Source organism: Lactuca saligna, chromosome 5, assembly GCF_052625555.1.
Source record: "Lactuca saligna cultivar CGN05327 chromosome 5, ASM5262555v1, whole genome shotgun sequence".
In the NCBI taxonomy this organism is placed as follows: Eukaryota; Viridiplantae; Streptophyta; class Magnoliopsida; order Asterales; family Asteraceae; genus Lactuca; species Lactuca saligna.
In genome coordinates, this window is record NC_136421.1 from 133,985,607 (window position 1) to 133,994,104 (window position 8,498).

An 8,498-nucleotide genomic window follows, 5' to 3' on the forward strand; every position below is an offset into this window, starting at 1 on the left:
TTACCATACCAGTAAAGTTGTTTTAAATGTTTATTAAACTTATTTCATGTTTAAATGTTCTAAAAACTATTTTCTAATGCTTTCAAAATGGTTTTGATTTTCAAATCATATCTACACCAATATATTTATATAAGTAAGGATTGAAGGACTTAGAACTGATAGCTCGCCTTATTTCCTGTTCTTGTGTGATTGTGGACTTAGGGTATTCTGTTATCTGTCCGACTATCGTTGAATTCTTAGTTATATATCATATATATTTTTGTTGGATATAAATGTCTTCGCTTCACTTCAACACCTTTGTGTATCAAAGGCATTCAACTAACATCTCTATTTAACTATAATAGGTATAGTTAAGGATTACCACTCATTACTATTGTTACTATGGATAGTACAATTACGATTCTATACGTACTAAACACTATACAAAGAGAACACTAAACACTATATGAAGAGAACACTAGACACTATACGAAGAGACACTAAACACTATGCGAAGAGAACACTAAACACAATACAAAGAGAATGTTATATACTACATGAAGAGAATACTATATACTATACGAGAGAATATACTAAAATAGAATGTGAAGGACTAGTTCTCAATATGACACATCGCTATGCGATCGTCGTGTAACCAGGGCCTCCTGGAGAGAGAGTGAACACTATCTGTATAAATCTATATGGGACGGACACTCCCACATCACGACTGCTAGCTACAATCCGAGCCGACTAGGCCCAGGGATGACAAAACATCACTACGCTACATGTGACATGGAGGGTTAACTATTATACTACTGTCACTGAGCATGGTTACATACGAATCCACATTCAAACCTTAATTAGCATATTAAGAATTAAAGGAAAAACTGACTTCCCGGGGTGTGTACACATTTAATACTATCTTGAGTTTACATTTCTATTACATCTAGCTAGCAGTGACACTGCTGGGGTAAAAGTTTATTCTTCCAATTTCTTTATATAAACAAAATTTAAAACTATATTTTCACACTCACATTTTCACTGTGAAAACTCTTACATTTTTAAAGAATCAAACTTACAAATACCCGAGTCTTGGTAAAGGACTACTATTGCTGGAAAATATAGGATTTTCTAGGGTTCACGCTATTTTCAAAAACTTGATAACAATTGTTGTATTACTTGGTTTTAAACACTTTTTATAAAAGAAATGACACTAAATACTTATGAACTTGCTAGCTTTATGCTGATAGTCGTTTTCAAAATAACTTATATTCTCAGGTCTTAAGTAGGCAGGTATAGATGCAACTTTTGAGAAGATGGTGTATATATATACATGACTCATCTTTTATTTTGATTATACTTTTGTTGTCTATTGTATAGAACACATTTGTATTACAATTTCTATACTAATGAAATGGATGTTATTACTTGTCTTTACTATTATGCTTTGTTCTGATACTGTACATGACGTCCTCCACCCCAGAACGTATTCCGTCGTTCTCGGTTTTGGGGTGCGACACTAAATTACATGACACTTTTATAAAAGAAATAAAACAATCAGTAACAACTAAAGGTCAATTAATGGTTTACTTGTTGGCTTCCATCCGATGTATATTCAATGAGACCAAGGTTGGAAGTTGCATTAAGGTGATCAACACCAGATGATGATTTTGTAAAAATGTATGGATGTTGATCTTTAGTTGACATTTGTGTCAAAATATAATGTTCTTGTCCAACATGGAGCATCTAGATCATGTTCATGGAGCATTTGGAGCACTTGTAAGTCAATGGAGCACTTGAGGTTCATGGAACATGTGACGAAGGAATGGATCATCAGAGAAAGGAATGAATCTTCTGATAAAGGAATGGATCAAGTGCCAAAGGAATAGACAATATAGAAGGCGGTTTGGATCATCTAGAAGTGGTTTGGAATACTTGAGAGGCATATAGATGAAGAAGGGGACCTTGTTGCCCCATCTTTTGAAGGGTTGGACCAAGAAGGACGGTGTCGCATCAAGGGCGCTCCTTCTTGCACCAAATTACTCCCTCTTGCGCCATGGAGTTTTTTGTTGTGCCAAGCATGGCCTTATTGCACCATGCATGATGTTGTTGTGCCAAAATGGTGGCTTTGCTCTAAACTAGAAGTTCTTGCGCCATTCTTGATGCCTCTTGAGCCATCCTTGCACATGTTGCACCGTTATGGTCCAAGATAGGGCATTTTTGGTTCCTTGAAGAGCCATGATATCCCTAATGATCCAACTATGTTATGAAGTCCTATATGATGCTTAAGATCGTTCAAGGATGCTCAGAAGTTGGTATTTCTTGAGGATTACACCATGTTGTGTTACCATGATGGATGTTTGTGCATTAGTGTTCATGAAGTGACACTTGTACATCATGATGCTCCACTATGGCATAAGGTGCTCCATCATGCGTGTTGTTAATGCTCATAGGTTGCGTGACATGGAAAAATGTTCTAGAACATGCTGTATGGCAGGATATGATTGGTTTTCACATTTCATGGGACTTTGGGACAATGGGCTTGGCCCATTAGGGTTTCAGGTCTGATCCCAAAAGTTTAAATACACTCATATCTCCATCATTATATGTGGGCATAAATTTCAAGAGCGTAGTTATTATGAGGTTGAGAGTACTCCTTTGGAGTATTTGGTAAGGAACACAGTGTTGGGTTTTGAGCATTCTAACACTCCTAAGTGTACATGCAACCCTAAATACCTTGGATCTATGTTTTCTCTATTATACATGCAAATAAGAACATCCAAGGTATTATCCTAATCTAGCATACAAAAAAATGAGTGTATCAAGATAGAATACATACCTCTTTGATGTAGAAAGTCTTCATGAAGCTTGAGTGCCTAGCCCCAATAGTGTGGAAGCCTCAAATGGAATCACAATCATCAAAACACTTAGAATAACTTGAGAGAGTTCTACACTTCATGAAATCGGCTAGCCCTTTTCTTAACTTTCTAATGTGATTCTAGTGGCCGATTTTTGTCAAGAATAAGATCTTTATATAGTGTTACAATTAGGGTAAATCCTTAATTGTCATGGCTTTCCATTTCCTTGGATCCATGGGTTCAAATACACCATGGAGCATCCATGGACCATCCTATGGGTTTTAGCCCAACTTGATTATCCATGGAGCGTTAGCCCACTATATAAGTATGGATGATTTACACAATCAACCCATATATTTAATTAGTCTTCTTTTGATCACTTAATTAATCCTAGATTAATTCTTGATCAATACTAATTAAATAATCTTATTATTCTTATTATTAATATACTAGAACTTACAATATATTAATAACCATAAGTGTCTTATTTCTCTCATTATAGTCTATCCAAGTGCATGATGGTATGCAACCCAAATGGACCATGTCGGGTCCGGTCAAGTTTTACCAATTATAGTTATGGACTTAGACATTAATCCAACAGTCTCCCACTTGGATAAGTCTAAAACTATTATTGCGTATGACTTCAGGAACCAATTGGAAATCGTAGCTCTCAAAAGCTTTTGTTGAACTCTGACCTTGTAGATGAACTCTTATCTTGTCAATGACTTGTCCATTTTAGATAAGTGATCATATAATCCTCTGTTCTCATGATATCAGCCGGACAAATACATGGAACAACGTCGTACATATTGTCCAGCAGTTTGTTTCCCGATTTTCGATTTGTTTGACAAAGAACTTAATTGAACACATCAATTCAGTTCTGACCGGCCGGTACATAGGTCACAACAAAATCATCGAGGGGCCCAGATATCGCTTCTATTTCTAGAAGGAACAGATAAACTTTGACTCATATACTTGTTCTACTACTTGTTGAATTGTACACAAAGGCACGTTTTATAACATCAAGTTACTGATGCGTTTAGGTGCAATCAATGCACAACCAACTCATAGGTAACAACTCATATCTCTAGGTTTGAAAATTTATATGATATTACCGTCTCACGATCACTCGAGATAAATTCCATGAAGTGATACAAGTGAGCGTGGGTTAATTCCAATACTCATAACTTATGAGCACTCATGAATGTTATAGCAATCATTGCCATGACTAAACCCATTTAGCCATCTACAAACCTGATTCATGACAGTCTTGATTCATACCTACTTCCAACATATGAACGACTGTGGAGTGTTTAAATAACTTAGTCATTTAGAAAGAATAACCTAGCTATTTTGGAAGTCAAAACATGCAAAGTGAAACACAATAATAATCGAATCTAATATGGTCTCAGAACCCTCTTGAATATAAATAAAACCACTTTTTTATTTATCACCATATTGATTGCACATTATTCAATGTTTCAAATAATCAACTTAAGACTTGAATAAAAACAACAGTCGTCCCATGCTCCTAGCATGTACTCTTTGTTTTTCTAAACAATAGTTATGCCAAACCCCAAGTATGCATACTATGTTTGTCTATGATCCTTACATTGTGATGTAGATCAATTGAACATGATTCCAATGATACTCATTTCACAATCCCAAATCCTTATTGTAAAAGTAAGAATTTCTAATTTCTACCGTTTACCAAAAATCTATTAGACTTTAAACATATATGCATTGATCCTCTCATAATGATTATGCGCAAGGTCACCAAAACCTTGTCACTAGTCATTACAAAGTATTCCAAAGAAGGTTAACTTCTATGGAACGGAAGTCTCATATTCAAAGTACATTCCTGTGAACATCCTTCTTGCATTAAGGATTTCTAATCTTACATAGATTGAATAACTTCCACCTAAGGAGACATTTCCATAGTCCCATTTTGACTATCACTTCCGAACAAGAGTTACCTCTTTTCAGAAAATGTCAATATGGTCCTGCTAAAATTAACACTATACTTCCAAATGTCCTTGAGCAACCAATCTTTGGCAAACCTCAGATTGTCCTCGACAATTGCTTAATCAATTTAGTCATATCCAGTTCTAGACTTTTCCCTTCTAAATGCCCTGAGCATTTGGAAAATTTAGAAAGGATGAATATTATAGCACATGAAATCGATCCTATATCTGAAGCATATGGGATACGATTCATGATGTTTGACATAAAGGCACGATACTAGACCAGTCTTTTGCTACAATATTTTTTATTTGCCATGTTTTTCAAAATTTAACTATGAAGAGGGATGCTGTAATCATAATCGAATTTTGAAAACGCAATATATATAGAATTTCTTCAAGTTGAACCATTCCAATACAAAATTCATATATATTCTTGACTAAAGATGATTAAAATCTCAATCTAAGCTTTAGAATTGAAATGAAGTATAATTTCCTCTCCCTTAATTATAGCAAAACAACTTTTCAACCCTTGCAACTTCACGGATTGAAACTTTGTTTTCTATAATTACCATTGCTAGCTTGCAATACTAATCATAATAATCATGCTCCCACTAACATGATGATTATCAGCATAACACTTATGCTCCCACTTGCTCTGACATATTTTCAGAAATCTGCTAGACTTCTGAAATTTAGATTCATACATCCTTTCTTAGATAGATCACATGTGTGTCTAAACAATTTTCAGAACTATGAAAAGGGATGCCGTAATCAGTCTCAATTGCTTAGGCATTTTCCATTTCTCACAAGTCCATGTTAGTGTGCCGGTTAACCACACGCGCTCCACTAACGACTTTTGAAATATGCAAATAACACAATTGCTATCTACGTAAAATCTACTTAGTGAAAGCGTTTCCTCACCATCATTTTCATGAATCGGAGAGAAACCTTATGACACTTAGATTTTAAAGTGTATGAGTTCCTATCCATGTGAATTTGTTAAAACCATAATCACAAGATAAGGTTAGTGACAAATTCAGCCTTACATGGATTAGACTTGTTCAATCTTAGTTTCTTGTCACCATGGTAGCACAAGGCCCACCAATGCTTCCAAGTTGAACTCTGATAACTCACATGCAAATTCAACTTATTTGAAATAGGTATAGAAATAAGAATTATGTCAACACAATAGGTTGCAAACCTTAAGTCGTGTGCTAGTGATAAATTACAGGTTTTACTCTTAATTAAATCTTGAAACTCTTTCAGGATCTTTAAGGCTCCCACTGTCCCCTTGACATATAAGTTTTCCTAGTCAACAACCATTCCTTGACAAAACAAATATTCAAGGCATAGTGCGGATTCTTATCAAGACTAGCACTTCACACAATTGGTCTTAGTTGGTCTTTGTCTCATCCAAGACATCACAACTTACCAATCTCAAATGTAGAAGAGTAGAAACATTTCACACTACATTTGATAAGTGTTTTAAACCTTACTTTATGTCACTCAATGTTACAATCTTGGAGTATGACTCTAAGAATTTTTTTGGAACGAAGTATGACTCATCCCCTTGATCTTAACCAATCCAACAATTCATGACTTCTCTTCTTAGCCATAACAATGCACTAAGACGTCCTTAGAGTATGAATTTGTGATATGGTTTCTAAATCATTAAGATGATCATAAAACTGATACTAAAGTACTCTCCCATCTTTTCAGATTTGAGAAACTTTTATCCTTCTACCTAATTTGATTCTTCTTATTCGCTCTGCCATACATTGGAACCTTTCCAATGTTATAGAATTATACTTAACCTTATAAGTATAATCATATTTACTAATCTTTAGTAAATCATGACAAATCAATCTTTGTGGTGGACCTTGACCAGTGCACACCCAGTGTACCTAATTCCTTAGTCCTTCAATTGACTCACATATACATGTGATCAAAGAATTAGTCTTAATTTTTCAAAGATGAAAATTCTCATTCATCATACAATACAACTTGTATGATTCCAAGTTTCTATCCAATTGAAACTTGGGTGATGAAAAACTTTCTTCATTTGGTAAATTCAGACACTACCACAAATGAAAGAATCAAATCCACTTTCCAATATTGCTATTACTGGAAACATATAAGCAACAATTTTCCACAGATGCCATTGTAAGGATATTTTTTAAAATAAATAAAATTAAAACCCTTTTTTTTCTTTTATTTTAAAACTTTGCGGAAAAACTTATCCTTACAATCCACATGAAAACCTTGTTGTTATCTATTCATTAGCAATATATTATAACTCTTAAGCAATAGCTCAAAATTCTGATTACCGAGCCATGCGATCGAAACCCATCTTCGCAATCAGAATCAGCATATACTTCTTTAAGCTTCCTATCTTTTCTTTGATTCTTAAAAACATCAACATGTGACCCATTCACATTATGTAATAAGAATCTCCAAATAGAAACTTAACAGAGTTAGACAGTGGACTTTACCCGAAGTAGAGTCAAACCTCTTGAATCAACCTTAGGACCTTTCAGGTGAATAGGGCAGCTTCGCAACCAATGCCCCTTCCTTTGGCAACAAAACATATGGACCCTTTGGTAATGTTACACGAGACTATCACAGACTTAGTTTTTCTCTTTACCATTTGGTCAACCGAGTTGACTATGGCCGGTCCCTTTCCATTGGGAAGAGAATGCTTTTCTGGATTTCCTGTGTCACTGTTGTCAATGTCCATCAAGTTTTGAGGAAGTTGATCTTAACAAATAGATAAAATCATTAAGGGTCTTGTCATAGTCTTTTTCATAGGTTTTCCAAAAGAACTCACTATGTGACTTAGAAAGTGATTGAACCACCAACTTTCTCAAGACTTTGACACCCAACTCTCCCGACTTTTCAATATGTGACTACATCTCCAAGATGTGACCACACCAAGACCTTTACTTGCCAATAGGGCTCGAGTGACTTTAAACTTTTCAGGAACTTGTGGGTGAGGGAGAATAATTGGAGGAGATACAGGAAGTGAAGCATGATGTTGAGGAACATCATCTTCAAGAGATTTGGGAAGATCATAAATGTCTAAACCAGACATGTTTTAGGAGATATTCAAGATAGTTGATTTAAAGTCCTTAATATGACACCCAATATGAAATATTAAGGCTAGGACCCAACATAATATTTTATAATTTGGAAGAGGGATGCCGTAATCCAAGCTATAAAATATTTGAAGGTAGGCGAATGACGATTCACCAATTTCCACCATGAAAAACGAAATAATTTATTAGGTTTTAATTGGATTTGAAATTCCTAGATCTTTTGAGATTCATTGAACTTTTCAATGGCATGTTTCAATCACGAGTGTGCCCTCTCAAACTTTGTGACTGGGATGCCGAGGATCACAAAACAAGGTGTGAATAACCATACCAATTCACTTGGTACCCTTAATATTATCACCTAATCAATGTGCCGGTTGACCACACACGCTCCATTGATCTATGACAAACATTAAGTCACCCTTCGTGGTCCTTACTAGTCCAAGTTAGTGTGCCGGTTAACCACACACGCTCCACTAACGACTTGGTAAGGTACAAAGTGTGAATTGCATGGGCTAGCACCAAATGCACATTTTTCCTAAAATAACTAACATTGGGAATTAAATAAAACATTTAGTTACTTTATAATATTCATTATACTTTTA